The sequence below is a fragment of the Heterodontus francisci genome, chromosome 24 (assembly GCF_036365525.1).
Source record: "Heterodontus francisci isolate sHetFra1 chromosome 24, sHetFra1.hap1, whole genome shotgun sequence".
In the NCBI taxonomy this organism is placed as follows: Eukaryota; Metazoa; Chordata; class Chondrichthyes; order Heterodontiformes; family Heterodontidae; genus Heterodontus; species Heterodontus francisci.
This window is the reverse complement of record NC_090394.1, coordinates 50,182,795-50,196,326: the sequence shown is the minus strand read 5'-3', so window position 1 is coordinate 50,196,326 and position 13,532 is coordinate 50,182,795. Positions and strand designations below refer to the sequence as shown.

General features: G+C 46.0%; 1 protein-coding gene across 1 annotated transcript in view; it reads left to right on the top strand.

Annotated features, from left to right (window-relative positions):
- The window catches only part of rgs11 (regulator of G protein signaling 11), a 145,724-nt gene that overhangs the window by 15,712 nt on the left and 116,480 nt on the right, over positions 1-13,532 (top strand). The window lies entirely within an intron of this gene.

Here is a 13,532-nt window from a genome sequence, read left to right as displayed (position 1 = left end):
CATCCTTGCGTCATCTCCTGCACTGCCTCCTTTGCTGGAATGCCGTCCTTAAGTGTCAAGGATTGTTTTCTCAAGGGCACATTTTACATGAAAGGAAATAATGAAAGAACATCAGTGTCAGAGCTTCCCTCCCTCCAATGAAATTACTGTTGCGCATGCTTTATGCTCTGCAGTATAGGCCAATGAATCACTTAGTACCCACCTCGGCTGTAGGAGTCAGGATGATGTAACTGCCCCTATCTCGTGATGGTTCAATGCTGCTCTCAGGGAAAACATGAATGATGTGAGGGTGCTGGAAAAAGACGCACATTTCTTTTGGACTATGAACATAAAGCAGGCCATTTAGCCCAGCTGTTCCCTGCTAGTGGTTATGCTACTCATGTGTCTTCCCATCCATTCCCATTTAATCCTGTCTACTACTATCAGCATCATCTTCCATTTCTTTCACTCTTATCTACCTTTGCCTTAAAGCAACACTGAGGATGGAGAATGGTGTGGCTGCACTCCCACCTCACCAGTTGTGTACGCAGCAAGAGCATTCACATTTGTGCTACCACTGGACACGGCATGCTTGTTTCTTTTAGTGCTCAGTCTCTTCTTGCTGAATGTTCCCCAAGTGCTTGACCCCTTTGGACGCCTTCTCTGCTTGACAGGCAGCAGCTGGCAATTGCGGAGTCTCACAAGGCTCTGCATGGTTGTTTCAAGGGCGGATGGGGAAACATGTGGCTGTGTGTCCACGTGCACTGCTCGGATGGGTGCAGGAACAGGTGGCTGTGTGTCCATGTGTACTGCTTGGATAGGTGCAGGAACAGGTGGCTGTGTAACTGAACAGCAAGGAGAGGGTACTGCAGGTGGGGGAAGTGGATCTTTGAACAGGCAGGCGTATGTATGGTCCATCAGATCATTAGGCCAGGGGTGAAACGCTCAGGATCCATGGATTGTGGCACGCGACTGATGTCCAGCGCATGGCCACCTCCATCCGAAGGTGCTTCCGGGCAATTATTGGGCAAATTAATTGGCTCCATCTCATCAGCCAGTCCTTGTGTTTATGGCGCATGCACAGAAAAAGGCACTCCTCTTCCGCTCCGCTGCTCCCCCCTCCCCCCGATCTCCATTCCCCCCTCCCTCCCTCCCTCCCTTCCCTTCTTCCCTCCCTCCCTCCCTTCCCTTCTTCCCTCCCTCCCTCCCCTCCTTCCCTCCCTCCCTCCCCTCCCTCCCCTCCTTCCCTCCCTCCCTCCCTTCCCTCCTTCCCTCCCTCCTTCCCTCCTTCCCTCCCTTCCCTCCCTCCCTTCCTTCCCTTCTTCCCTCCCTCCCTCCCTTCCCTTCTTCCCTCCCTCCCTCCCTTCCCTTCTTCCCTCCCTCCCTCCCTTCCCTTCTTCCCTCCCTCCCTCCCTTCCCTTCTTCCCTCCCTCCCTCCCTCCCCTCCTTCCATCCCTCCCTCCCTCCCTCCCCTCCTTCCATCCCTTCCCTCCTTCCCTCCCTTCCCTTCTTCCCTTCCTCCCCTCCTCCCTCCCTCCCTTCCCTCCCCTCCTCCCTCCCTCCCTTCCCTCCCTTCCTCCTCCCTCCCTTGAAATGTTTTCAGACCAACTTAACAACAGGGACTGGAGCACATGCGGTGCCCCAGATAATGTAAATATTTTCAGAGCAACTTACCTTGGAACAATCTCCTCTGTCTAATAAAAATGAAGCAAATGTCCAAAATGACTAAATAATTGAGATAAAATGCCCGACGAAACCTCTCCTCCTTCCACTTTCAAAAACTCACGCCGAAGCTTTCGGAAGATTGACGCACATGCGCACACGGTCTCAGTCCCTCTGCGCATGCGCTGCGGTCCGGCTTGCCAGGACCATTTTGCGCATGCGCAGAGGCCAACCTGGCGTGCTCCCCGAGGAAGATGACGTTACGCGATGACGTCATCTGCGCATGCGCAAACTGGTCCTGGCAAGCATTGTCATCAATCACTTTGTTACTATAAACCTAATTTAGACCTTATTGTATTCCCTCTTAACACCTAATATCTTATTATTTCTTACTGTAGTGCTAGTTGTCTCTCCCAATTCTTTGTGCATCTTGTTACGCCTTTCTGATGCTACATCCTGGTTCTTAGCCCCCTGCCAAGTTTGCTTAAACCTTCCTGAACAGCACTAGCAAACCACCAGGAAATTGCTCCCGGTTCTGTTGAGGTGCAACCCACTTGGCCTGTATAAGTCCCATCTCTCCCATTACCAGTTTCAATGTCCCAGAAATCCAAACTTTCCAGCTTGCATCATCTCTCCAGCCACGTATTCATCTGCTTTATCCTCCCATGCATGGCACTGGGAGTAATCTGGAGATTGCTACCTTTCAGGTCCTGCTTGCTAGTCTCTTTCCTATCTTCCTAAAATCTGCCTGCAGGAGCTCATCCTCCTTTCTATCTATGTCGTTGTACCGATTTGGACCAGGAGCTCTGTCTGTTCACCCTCCCCCCTTCAGAGTGCTCTGCAGCCGCTCAATGAAATCCTTGACCCTGGCACCAGGGAGGCAACATACCATCCTGGAATCACATCTGCGGCCACAGAAACGCCTGTCTGTTCCCCTAACTATAGAATGCCCTATCACTATGGCTTTTCCAATCTTCCTCCTACCCCCCCTCCATAGAGCTGAGCCACCCATGGTGCCATGGACTTGGCTCTGGCTGCACTCCCCAGAAGAACTATCACTCTCACCAGTATTCAGAACTGAATACCAGTTCGAGTGTGAGATGCAGACGGGGTGCTCCTGCATTACCTGCTTGAGCCTACTTGTCTGTCAAAGAATTCCATTCTGCCTGCATTCCCTTAAGCTGCAGGGTGACCACCTCTAGAAACATGCTATCCACGAAACTCTCAGTCTTGCGGATGCACCACAGTAATGCCAGCTTATACTGAAGCTCTGAAACCTGAGAAGTCTGCCCTGACGTCACTTCTGTTCAGCTCATGCTCTGACTCTGATTTTCCGGACAACATGCCCCGCCGTTGCTTTTACCTGTTGTTCTCCGGCACTGTTTTCCCTTAGGTTCGCTCTTTCTCTCTCCTTTCCCCTCACTCTAATGTTGGTGAACAGGAATGGTTCCAATACACTAATGACTGTACCCCACACAGAGGTGACATCATTAATGACTACCCTTTGCCTATATGATGGCAATGAATTTGCTAACCAGCATGTAATCTGCTTGCCAATCCTACAGGATGAAACCTTAACAAACAACCTTCTAGAATCATAGAATTGAACCATAGTATCTTACAGCAATGGAGTAGGCCATTTAGCACATTGTGCCTGTTAAAAGCGCTGTATAATTTAGTCTCACACCTTAGCTTTTTCTCCATGATCCTGCCAATTAGTTCTCTGCAAATATATGTCCAATTGCTTTGAAAGGTCTTACGGAATTTGTTTCCACCACCCTATCGGGCTGTGTGTTCCAGATCATATCGACCCTCTATGTGAAATAATTTCTCCTAATTTCCCCTCCAGTCCTCTTGCCAATTATTTTAAATCTATGACCTCTGCTAACTGACCCAATTGCCAGAGGAAACAGTTTCTCCCTACTTTCTCTATCAAAACCCATCATAATTTTGAACATATCTATTCGGTCTCCACTTAACCTTTTCTGCTCCAAGGAGAGCAATCCCAGTTCCTCCAATCACTTCACATAACTGAAGTTCCTCATCCTTTATATAATCTTGGTAAATCTCCTCTGTATCTCCGATATCGTTTCTAAAATGTGGTGCGAAGAATTGAACATAATACTCCATCTGAGGCTTCATCAGTGATTTGTAAAGGCTTAGCATGACTTCTTTGCTTTTGTATTCAATGCCCCTATTTACAAAGCCAAGTATCCTACATGCTTTCTTAACTGACTTACCAACTAGGCCTGCCACCTTCAAAGATTTGTGAATGTGCACCCCCAGGTCCCTCTGCTTTGGCACCCTGCTCAAAATAGCACCATTTAGATTATACTGCCTCTCAATGTTGTTTCGCTCAAGGTACATCACTTCACACTTATCTGTACTAAATTGTATCTGTCATCTGTCTGCCAATATATGTCCTCCTGACTAGTCTACTCACTATTTACTATGTTGCTAAGTTTTGTGTGATTTGTAAACCACAAAATTGTGCATCCCTATACCCCGGTCCAGGTCATTTATATATAACAAGAAAAGCAATATTCCTATACTGATCTCTGGCAAAATCCCCCTGCAATCTTCTCTCCAGTCAGAAAAAAACATGTGTTCACGACTACTCTCTGTATCCTATCCCTTAGCAAAGTATGTATCCAAGTTACCACTGTCCCTTTATACCATGTACTTCTACTTTCCAGATAAGTCTGTTAGCAGGTAATCAATCAAATGCCTTTCGAAAGTTCATATATATAACATCTACTGCATTACCTTCATCAATCCTCGCTGTTACTTCATCAAAGAAGTCAATCAGGTTAGTCAGAAATGATTTACCTTTAATAAATCCATGCTGGCTGTCCCTTATTAACTTTCTATAAGTGAGAATTAATTTTGCAATAAAAACAGAAAGTGCTGGTAACACCCAGCAGGTCTGGCAGCATCTGTGGAGAGGGAAACAGAGTTAACGTTTCAGGTCTGTGACCTTTCATCAGAACTGGCAAAGGTTAGAAATGTATTAGCCTTTGAGCGAGTGAAAAGGGAGAGGGGGAAAAGAAGAACAAAAGGGAAGATGTGTGTGATAGGGCAGAGGGCAGGAGAGATTAAATGACAAAGATGTCACGGAACAAAGACAAAGGGAGTGCTAATAGTTCTGTTAAAAGACAGTGCATTAGTACAGAGAGACTCTGATGAAAGGTCACAGACCTGAAACGTTGGGCTGAATTTTACCAGCCCCTCGACGTGGGAGTCAAGGCAGGGGGTGGCTCATAAAATGCTTGTGGGAGCGGCCCACCACAACCCCCGATGCCAAGAAGGCCTCGCTGCATTTTATCAGCGGTGGTGAGGCCTCGGTGCAGCCCCCTCCCCGTCACCGAGTGGCAGGGCCTTCATTTAAATTGTAAAAACAATGCAGATCAATTTAAATATACATACCCTGTCCCGGCGGCTGTCCCACGCTGATATTACGCCGCCAGTTGCAACTTGCATGCCTTCGGAACGCCGTATGGAGTTCCGAGGCGAGACACCGGTGGGAAGGGGGGTGGACTGAAATTACAAGGGCTGGGGTGGGGAGCGGGGAAACCTCTTTTATTGTTGTGGGGGTGATGGGAAGGGGTTGAGGGGCAAATTTACAAAGTTCGGGGGGGGGGCAAAGTTGATGATTGTGAAGAAGAGGTTTTCCGGTGTGTAAATAATATGAAATGGCCATTTAGGGGTGGGAGAGGGGCCTCAATCTGTTAAAAAAGTTTTCTGTTTTACTTTACCCACAGTGTGACTTTAAGAATTTATTTTGTTTATAAGGGCTTGAAGCCCTTTAAAAATGGCACCAGTGCCTGCGCAGTGGCGCAGGACGCCATTGCTGGGGACGGTGCAGCTGCCCCCTCTATGTCATCAGGGGTGGCCGCTCCACCCCCTCCATTTAAATGAGCCCACGTGTGAAATATCGTGGGGGCTCAGCAGCGGCACTTCCGTGTCGGGAGGCCGTCGAATTCAAAGCGTGCCGCCGCGATGCGTGGCACATTAATAAAATTCAGCCCATTAATTCTGTTTCTCTCTACACAGTTGTTGCTAGACCTGCTGAGCTTTTCCAGCATTTTCTGTTTTTATTTCAGATTTCCAACATCCGCAGTATTTTGCTTTTATATTACAATTAATTTTGTCCTTAACAGTGGTCTCAAGTAGTTTTCTCACCATTGACGTTAGACTGATTGGCCTGTAGTTGCTGGGTTTATCCCTCCCCTTTTATGAATAGAGGTGTAACATTTACAATCCTCCAGTCCTCTGGCACCAAGGAGATTGAAAGATTGTGGTCAGAGCTTCTGCTATCTCCACCTTAGCTTCCCTCAGCAAACTAGGATACATCCCATCGGGACCAGATGAATTGTGAGCTTTGAGTGATGCCAATCCAATTAACACCTCTTTTCTATCGATTTTTATCGTATCCATTAGGTCTACTTCCTCTCTTCTACTGCAACATTAACTTCATCCCTATCTGCAAATACTTATTCAGTACCACAATTATGTCCTCTGTCTCTACAAGAAAACTTTCTTTTTTTGTCTCAAATCGGGCCCACTATTCCTTTAACTACCCTTTTACTTTTTATATGTTTACGAAAGATTTTTGGGTTCCCTTTATGTTACTCACACTTTCTCTTTGCCCTTCTTTTCGATTCCTGCCTGGTGTTCTACTGTATTCTGTACAACATTTGTGTTTTACAAATACACAAAGTGGCTATGGTAGGGTATTTGCAGCCCATTTTGGTAAGTGCATCTTTGTCATGGGGGAGAATTTCCAAATATTTTTCATTCCGCCTCCCATTGTCTTTCTCGCTTTCATAATATGTCACCTTCTGCAAAATAGGTGCAATGTATATAACATGACAATCACACTCAACCTTATCAAAGTACTGGAAATTATACCCATTCACTGTGTGCAGATGCTAAAACTAATAACTGTGACACTCAGAGTTGGAAAATAGCTTAAACAGGTTGCATGCAGAGTGCCCTATATCATATATTATCCAGATGGGATGCTAACTATATACAGAAACATACAGCCCACATACACATCCATGCAGTTCCATGTAAGACATGTTGATTATGGCAAAATGACTAATGATAGTTGTCACTGGGGTGTGTGAGGCACTTACCTTGCCTGTTATAATCAAATCATTATTTTTTTCCTGCACTGTATTTCTGAGCTTGGTGTTGCTCAGGTGGCACTAATAACTTCAGCCACCTCCTTCCACTGTGCCTTCACAGTGGCCCAAGATGCCCTCTTTCAAACAGTCTTATCCTCATAGTTTCCAGTGATACATCCATTGCTGCTTCCCTGAAATTAGAAGTTCAGTTCCTGGAGATCTTTTGGCTACCACTCTTTTCCTCTCCCATGCTGTAACTGCTGACACTGCTCTTTCAAGCTGATTGAGGCCTTTAAATCCTCAATCTTCACAATTTCCACAGAACCACAGGAACCCAATTATTGGCTGTTCTGCTGTGGGTAACTGTTGCCCCAGGAAACTCGCCATACTCAACAGCAGCTCCAACAGCTGGGCAGAAACGCACATCTGCTGCACTTCTGCAGATGCCAGCGCACACCAGGAAATCCAGGCCAAGGTAATTTTGTTTAGTTTTGCTTTGGTACCTTTTAAATCAAGCCACAATACTTAAGCAGATTAAAACAAATTTGACAGCAGTTTAGATTCAAGGCTTCAACTTAGTTCGATGAAATAGTGCAAGATTCAGTGGTCACAGGCTGGAGAGAGGAATAATCTAAAGTTATACAGTGCTGCCCCATTGGATCAGATATTCAAAATTCAAGAAGTTCCAATAACTCTTTTCTGAGACATTAAAGCATCTGATTGCGCGTAATTTTGACATTGGGTCCTTGTGTAAAATGCATAATATTGGTTCGGCTGCACATTAAAGACCTCTCCGGTGTATTGTTTGCAGTAATAACAGTGGAAGCGAAAATTAGGAGGTACAGCTGGCCGAACTAATATCACTTTTTTCGCTATCATACAAAATCAAATTGACACTTGTGTTTGCATTCAGGAGCTAATCTGAAAATTTTGAGGAGGAACCAGTTCTGAGTGAGATATTACATTAGCACAAATTCTTACAGTGGTCAAAAAAGTAAAGATACACTGCTTAATTTAAAAATTATTTATGGAGCTTTTATTGAGGAGTTAGGTGGAAAAATGTCTAATCTAACTGTATAACTGTTACATCACTTATTATTTTTCTTGTTTGTTTTTTTGTTAAATTATTTTGCTCAGTGGCTTTAAAACGAAAGCAAGGCCCAAAGGTATAATGCTCTATTTACACTTGAAGACTAGAGTTACATCTGTGTGTGGAATAAGTCCAGTAGCTAAAAATAATTAACAGTCAGTGCTTTACTGTTCATTTCCTGAGTACTTTACAGAAAACTTACCTAGATCTCAAAAATAGGATGGGTACTCTCAAAGGTATGTGGAATTGGCAGTCATCCATGAGAGTGATTTAAGATACAAGCATTCATATAACCTAAAATAAGAAAAGTGGAAACCTTAATACCTCCCTGATGTAATACAGTAAAGGCCTGCTCGGGTCTGCAAATGAAACCTGACCCGAGCCCGACAGAACCGCATCCGACCCGAGCTCGACCCGGCCCAAGTCCTTTGATTTTTTTTTCCCCGCCCAACCTGGCCCAACCCGACCGCTGGAATAAAGTTGATTATATTAAAGAGGTTGTGCGCTACCTTGGATGGAATTGTTCACTGCAGACTAGTGCGGAGTCCAAATGCACGTTTCCTGCCTTGACGCCCTGACTGTCACTGTGCCCGACCCAACCCGAGCCCAAATGCCGGACCCGGAAGAGCGACCTGACCCGAACCTGACACATGTCGTTGGGCCCGGTCGGGTTCGGGTCGGGTAGCCATGCTTAAAGCACAGGCAGTGAGGAATCATCTTCAGATGTGCCGAAGTAGTCAGTTATAACATAATTAGAAAGGATAGGGTAGGAAGAAAGGGGTGAGGTAGTTGTACTAATTAGAGACAACATAATTGCAGTAGGAAAAAGGAACATAACTAACATTATGATAGAAACAAAATCCATATGGATTGATTATAAAGGATAAGGAAGGATCAATCATACAATTAGGGGTATTCTTCTTCTTCAGCCTCCTTGTCTCGAGAGACAATGGGTAAGTGCCTGGAGGTGGTCAGTGGTTTGTGGAGCAGCGCCTGGAGTGGCTATAAAGGCCAATTCTAGAGTGACAGGCTCTTCCACAGGCGCTGCAGATAAAATTGGTTGTCAGGGCTGTTACACAGTTGGCTCTCCCCTTGCACTTCTGTCTTTTTTCCTGCCAACTGCTAAGTCTCTTCGACTCGCCACACTTTAACCCCGCCTTTATGGCTGCCCGCCAGCTCTGGCGATCGCTGGCAACTGACTCCCATGACTTGTGGTCAATGTCACAGGATTTCATGTCGCGTTTGCAGACGTCTTTAAAGCTGAGACATGGACGGCCGGTGGGTCTGATACCAGTGGCGAGCTCGCTGTACAATGTGTCTTTGGGGATCCTGCCATCTTCCATGCGGCTCACATGGCCAAGCCATCTCAAGCGCCGCTGACTCAGTAATGTGTAAATGCTGGGCATGTTGGCCGCCTCGAGGACTTCTGTGTTGGAGATACGGTCCTGCCACCTGATGTCAAGGATTCTCCGGAGGCAGCGAAGATGGAATGAATTGAGACGTTGCTCTTGGCTGACATACATTGTCCAGGCCTCGCTGCCGTAGAGCAAGGTACTGAGGACACAGGCTTGATACACTTGGACCTTTGTGTTCTGTGTCAGTGCGCCATTTTCCCACACTCTCTTGGCCAGTCTGGACATAGCAGTGGAAGCCTTTCCCATGCGCTTGTTGATTTCTGCATCGAGAGACAGGTTACTGGTGATAGTTGAGCCTAGGTAGGTGAACTCTTGAACCACTTCCAGAGCGTGGTTGCCGATATTGATGGATGGAGCATTTCTGACGTCCTGTCCCATGATGTTCGTTTTCTTGAGGCTGATGGTTAGGCCAAATTCGTTGCAGGCAGCCGCAAACCTGTCGATGAGACTCTGCAGACACTCTTCAGTGTGAGATGTTAAAACAGCATCGTCAGCAAAGAGGAGTTCCCTGATGAGGACTTTCCGTACTTTGGTCTTCGCTCTTTGACGGGCAAGGTTGAACAACCTGCCCCCTGATCTTGTGTGGAGGAAAGTTCCTTCTTCTGAAGACTTGAACGCATGTGAGAGCAGCAGGGAGAAGAAAATCCCAAACAGTGTGGGTGCGAGAACACAGCCCTGTTTCACGCCACTCAGGATAGGAAAGGGGTCTGCTGAGGTGCCGCTATGCTGAATTGTCATATTGTCATGGAATGAGGTGATGATACTTAGTAGCTTTGGTGGACATCCGATCTTTTCTAGTAGTCTGAAGAGACCACGTCTGCTGACGAGGTCAAAGGCTTTGGTGAGATCGATGAAAGCAACGTAGAGGGGCATCTGTTGTTCGCGGCATTTCTCCTGTATCTGACGAAGGAAACCAGCATGTCAGTGGTCGATTTCTCTGCACGAAAGCCACACTGTGCCTCAGGGTAGACGCACTCGGCCAGCTTCTGGAGCCTGTTTAAAGCATCTCGAGCAGGGAGATTCCACTGTAGTTGTTGCAGTCACCGCGGTCACCTTTGTTTTTATAGAGGGTGATGATATTGGCATCGCGCATGTCCTGAGGTACTGCTCCCTCATCCCAGAACAGGCAAAGCAGTTCGTGGAGTGCTGAGAGTATAGCAGGCTTGGCACTCTTGATTATTTCAGGGGTAATGCCGTCCTTCCCAGGGGCTTTTCTGCTGGCTAGAGAATCAATGGCATCACTGAGTTCCGATTTGGTTGGCTGTACGTCCAGCTCATCCATGACTGGTAGAGGCTGCATTGAGGGCGGTCTCAGTGACAACATTCTCCCTGGAGTACAGTTCTAGGTAGTGCTCAACCCAGCAGTCCATTTGCTTGCGTGGTCAGTGATTGTGTCCCCTGATTTCGATTTGAGGGGGGGCGATCTTCTTGATGGTTGGCCCAAAAGCTCTCTTAATGCCATCATACATTCCTCTGATGCTTCTGGTGTCTGAGGCCAGCTGAATATGACTGCATAGGTGTTGCCAGTAGTCATTTGCGCAGTGCCTGGCTCTTCTTTGTGCAGTGCTTCTGGCTGCTTTAAGTGCTACGAATATTAACTCACTGGGGGCTTTCTTGTAGTTCAACAGTGCAATGCACTTAGCGGCTATGACAGGTTCCAGCTCTTCAAAATGAGATTGAAACCAGTCTGCATTCTGCTTCACACATTTGCCATAGGTGGTCAAAGCTGACTCATAGATGGCGTCTCTGATGTGGGCCCACTTGGTCTCAGCATCCTCTGTGGGAGTGTTTAGAAGGGCTTTTACAAGTGAATTTAGAAATTTTTGTAACAATTCGGGGTATTCTACAGACCACCTAATAATGGAACAGAAGTGGAAGAAGAAATATGTAAGCAAATCTATTAACTACTAAACTACATAGAAAAATAATCATGGGAAATTTCAATTTCTATCAAATAAACTGGCAAGAAAAGCTAGGGAAAAGAGAATGGAGTTTTTATAGTTTTTGCAGAACTCCTTTGTCATCCAGAATATAAAAAGTCCAACAAAAACAGAATCACTGCTGGATTTATTAATAGGAAATAGAGCAGATAAAAGAAGTAAGCATAGGGAAACATTGAGGCAATAGCAATTACAACATATTAAGATAATGATTGGGAAAGACATAAATAAGTAATAGATTGGAAAAAAAAAATAGTTTTAAGGGGATCGGAATCTGGAAAAAAAAATCAAAGATGAAATAAAACTGCAGTGGGAAATATTTTAAATGGTGATCAAAAGAGTTCAGGAGAAGGATATCCCACTAAAAAACAAAAACAAGCTAGACAATAATAAAACACCATGGCTAAATAAAGAGATAATGTCAAAACTGAAATTAAAGAAGAAGCCAAACTTAGACAAGGCTAGGTAGACGACACTTAGAGTACTGTGTACAGTTCTGGTCTCAATGTTACAGGACAGATACAGAGGCACTGGAGAAGGTGCAAATAATTGACAAGGATGGTATCAGAATTGAAAGGTATAACTGTCAGAAAAGACTGAACAGGCTGTGTTCTTTCTTCTCTGGAAAAGAGAAGGCTGAGGCATGACCTAAGAGAGGTCTTTAAAATTATGAAGAAGTTGGATAGGGTAAACGTAGAGAAGATGTTTCCACTTATTGGGAATCCTAAACTAGGTGACTGAGGCCATAATTGCATCCTCAGACAGAGGTCGGTATTTCCTGAGTGGAGCTTTGGTCCGATGGTACCATATGGACCCTGAAGCAACTGTTACTGGGCTGGTCAGAAGTCTGGAAGCTATATTGAAAGAGGCACTCACCTCAAGGCATTTGTTATTAAGAGCTGTATGCCATTCTCAGTATCATATTTCAAAGCCGGTTACAGGCTTCCAGTTTGCTTCATTTGATTCATTTTTTCTGATCTACCTTCATTAAACATTCATTGTTTTTCATGGGGGATATTCTTCCTTCACTCCTTTGGATTAATCAACAGGTAGAGAAAGAGGAGCAGCAGCAGACTGAAGAGCCAGGTCAAGTAACAGATTAAGCTCATAGAAGGCTTTACCCACTTCACAAGGCCTACAGGCCAAGAGTCAGTTTCTTGGATATTTCTGAGGAGCGGTGCAGGAGGCTGTTGCTGATCTGCTGGATCACTGGCTCTCAAAGTTACCACTGCCCTTAACTTTTCCACCACAGACTCTTTCCAGGCTGCTGCAGAGAACAACTGGATGGCACAGATTACGAATGCTGTTCTTGCCAGAGCAAGGCAAGTACTTACCTTGACATTGGATGCCTCCGGCCAGGATGAGAGAGATGATTGGTCCCTGGGATGAGAGGGTTGTCCTATGATGAGAGGCTGAGTAAATAGGGTCTATAATCTCTGGAGTTTAGACGAATGATGGGTGATCTCATTGAAACTACAAGATTGTGAAGGGGCTGGACAGGGTAGACACTGAGAGGTTGTTTCCTCTGGCATGGAATTTAAAACACGGGGCATAGTCTCAGGATAAGGAGACGATCATTTAGGACTGAGATGAGGAGAAATTTGTTCACTCAAAGGATTGTGAATCTTTGGAATTCTCTACCCCAGAGGTTGAATATATTTAAAGCTGGGATAGACAGATTTTTGATCACTCAGGGAATCAGGGGATAGGGGGAGAGGGTGGGAAAGTGCAGTTGAAGCCCAAGATCAGCCATGGTCATATTGATTGGTGGAGCAAACGCAATGAGCGTATGGTCTGCTCCTGCTCCCATTTCTCATGTTATGTTTACAGCAGTGACGCTTCCCTTTTGTCCAAGGTCTAATAGTCTGTACTCATTGAGCTATTGGGGCACTAGAAAATGAACCATCTGCTTATGTGATCAGGAAGGGCTTCAACTCCATCAATATTCAACTGGTATGTGATCACTGCAGAAGGATAATGCAGTACTGTGCCAATTTCTTGGCAGCTAACGTAATGGCTGGAATTTTACGTTGGGCAGGAGGCCCCGCCCACCAGCAAAAAAGTTGGGACAAGCCCGCCTCTGCTGGGCCTGGGAGCCAGGCTTGGATTTTACACTCCCCAGGCCCTTAAATGGACTTGGGCGGGACTTCTACCCTTCTGAGGCAGCAAGTCCCGCCTCCAAGAGCTGCCGACCAATCAGCGGGCCAGCAGCTCTGAGTCCCAGCAGCACCACCAGGAGTGGTGGCCAATGCTGGGACTGCAACCCAGCCACAGCAGCAAGAGGGACGACAGCCCCGGACGACAGGTAAGTTTT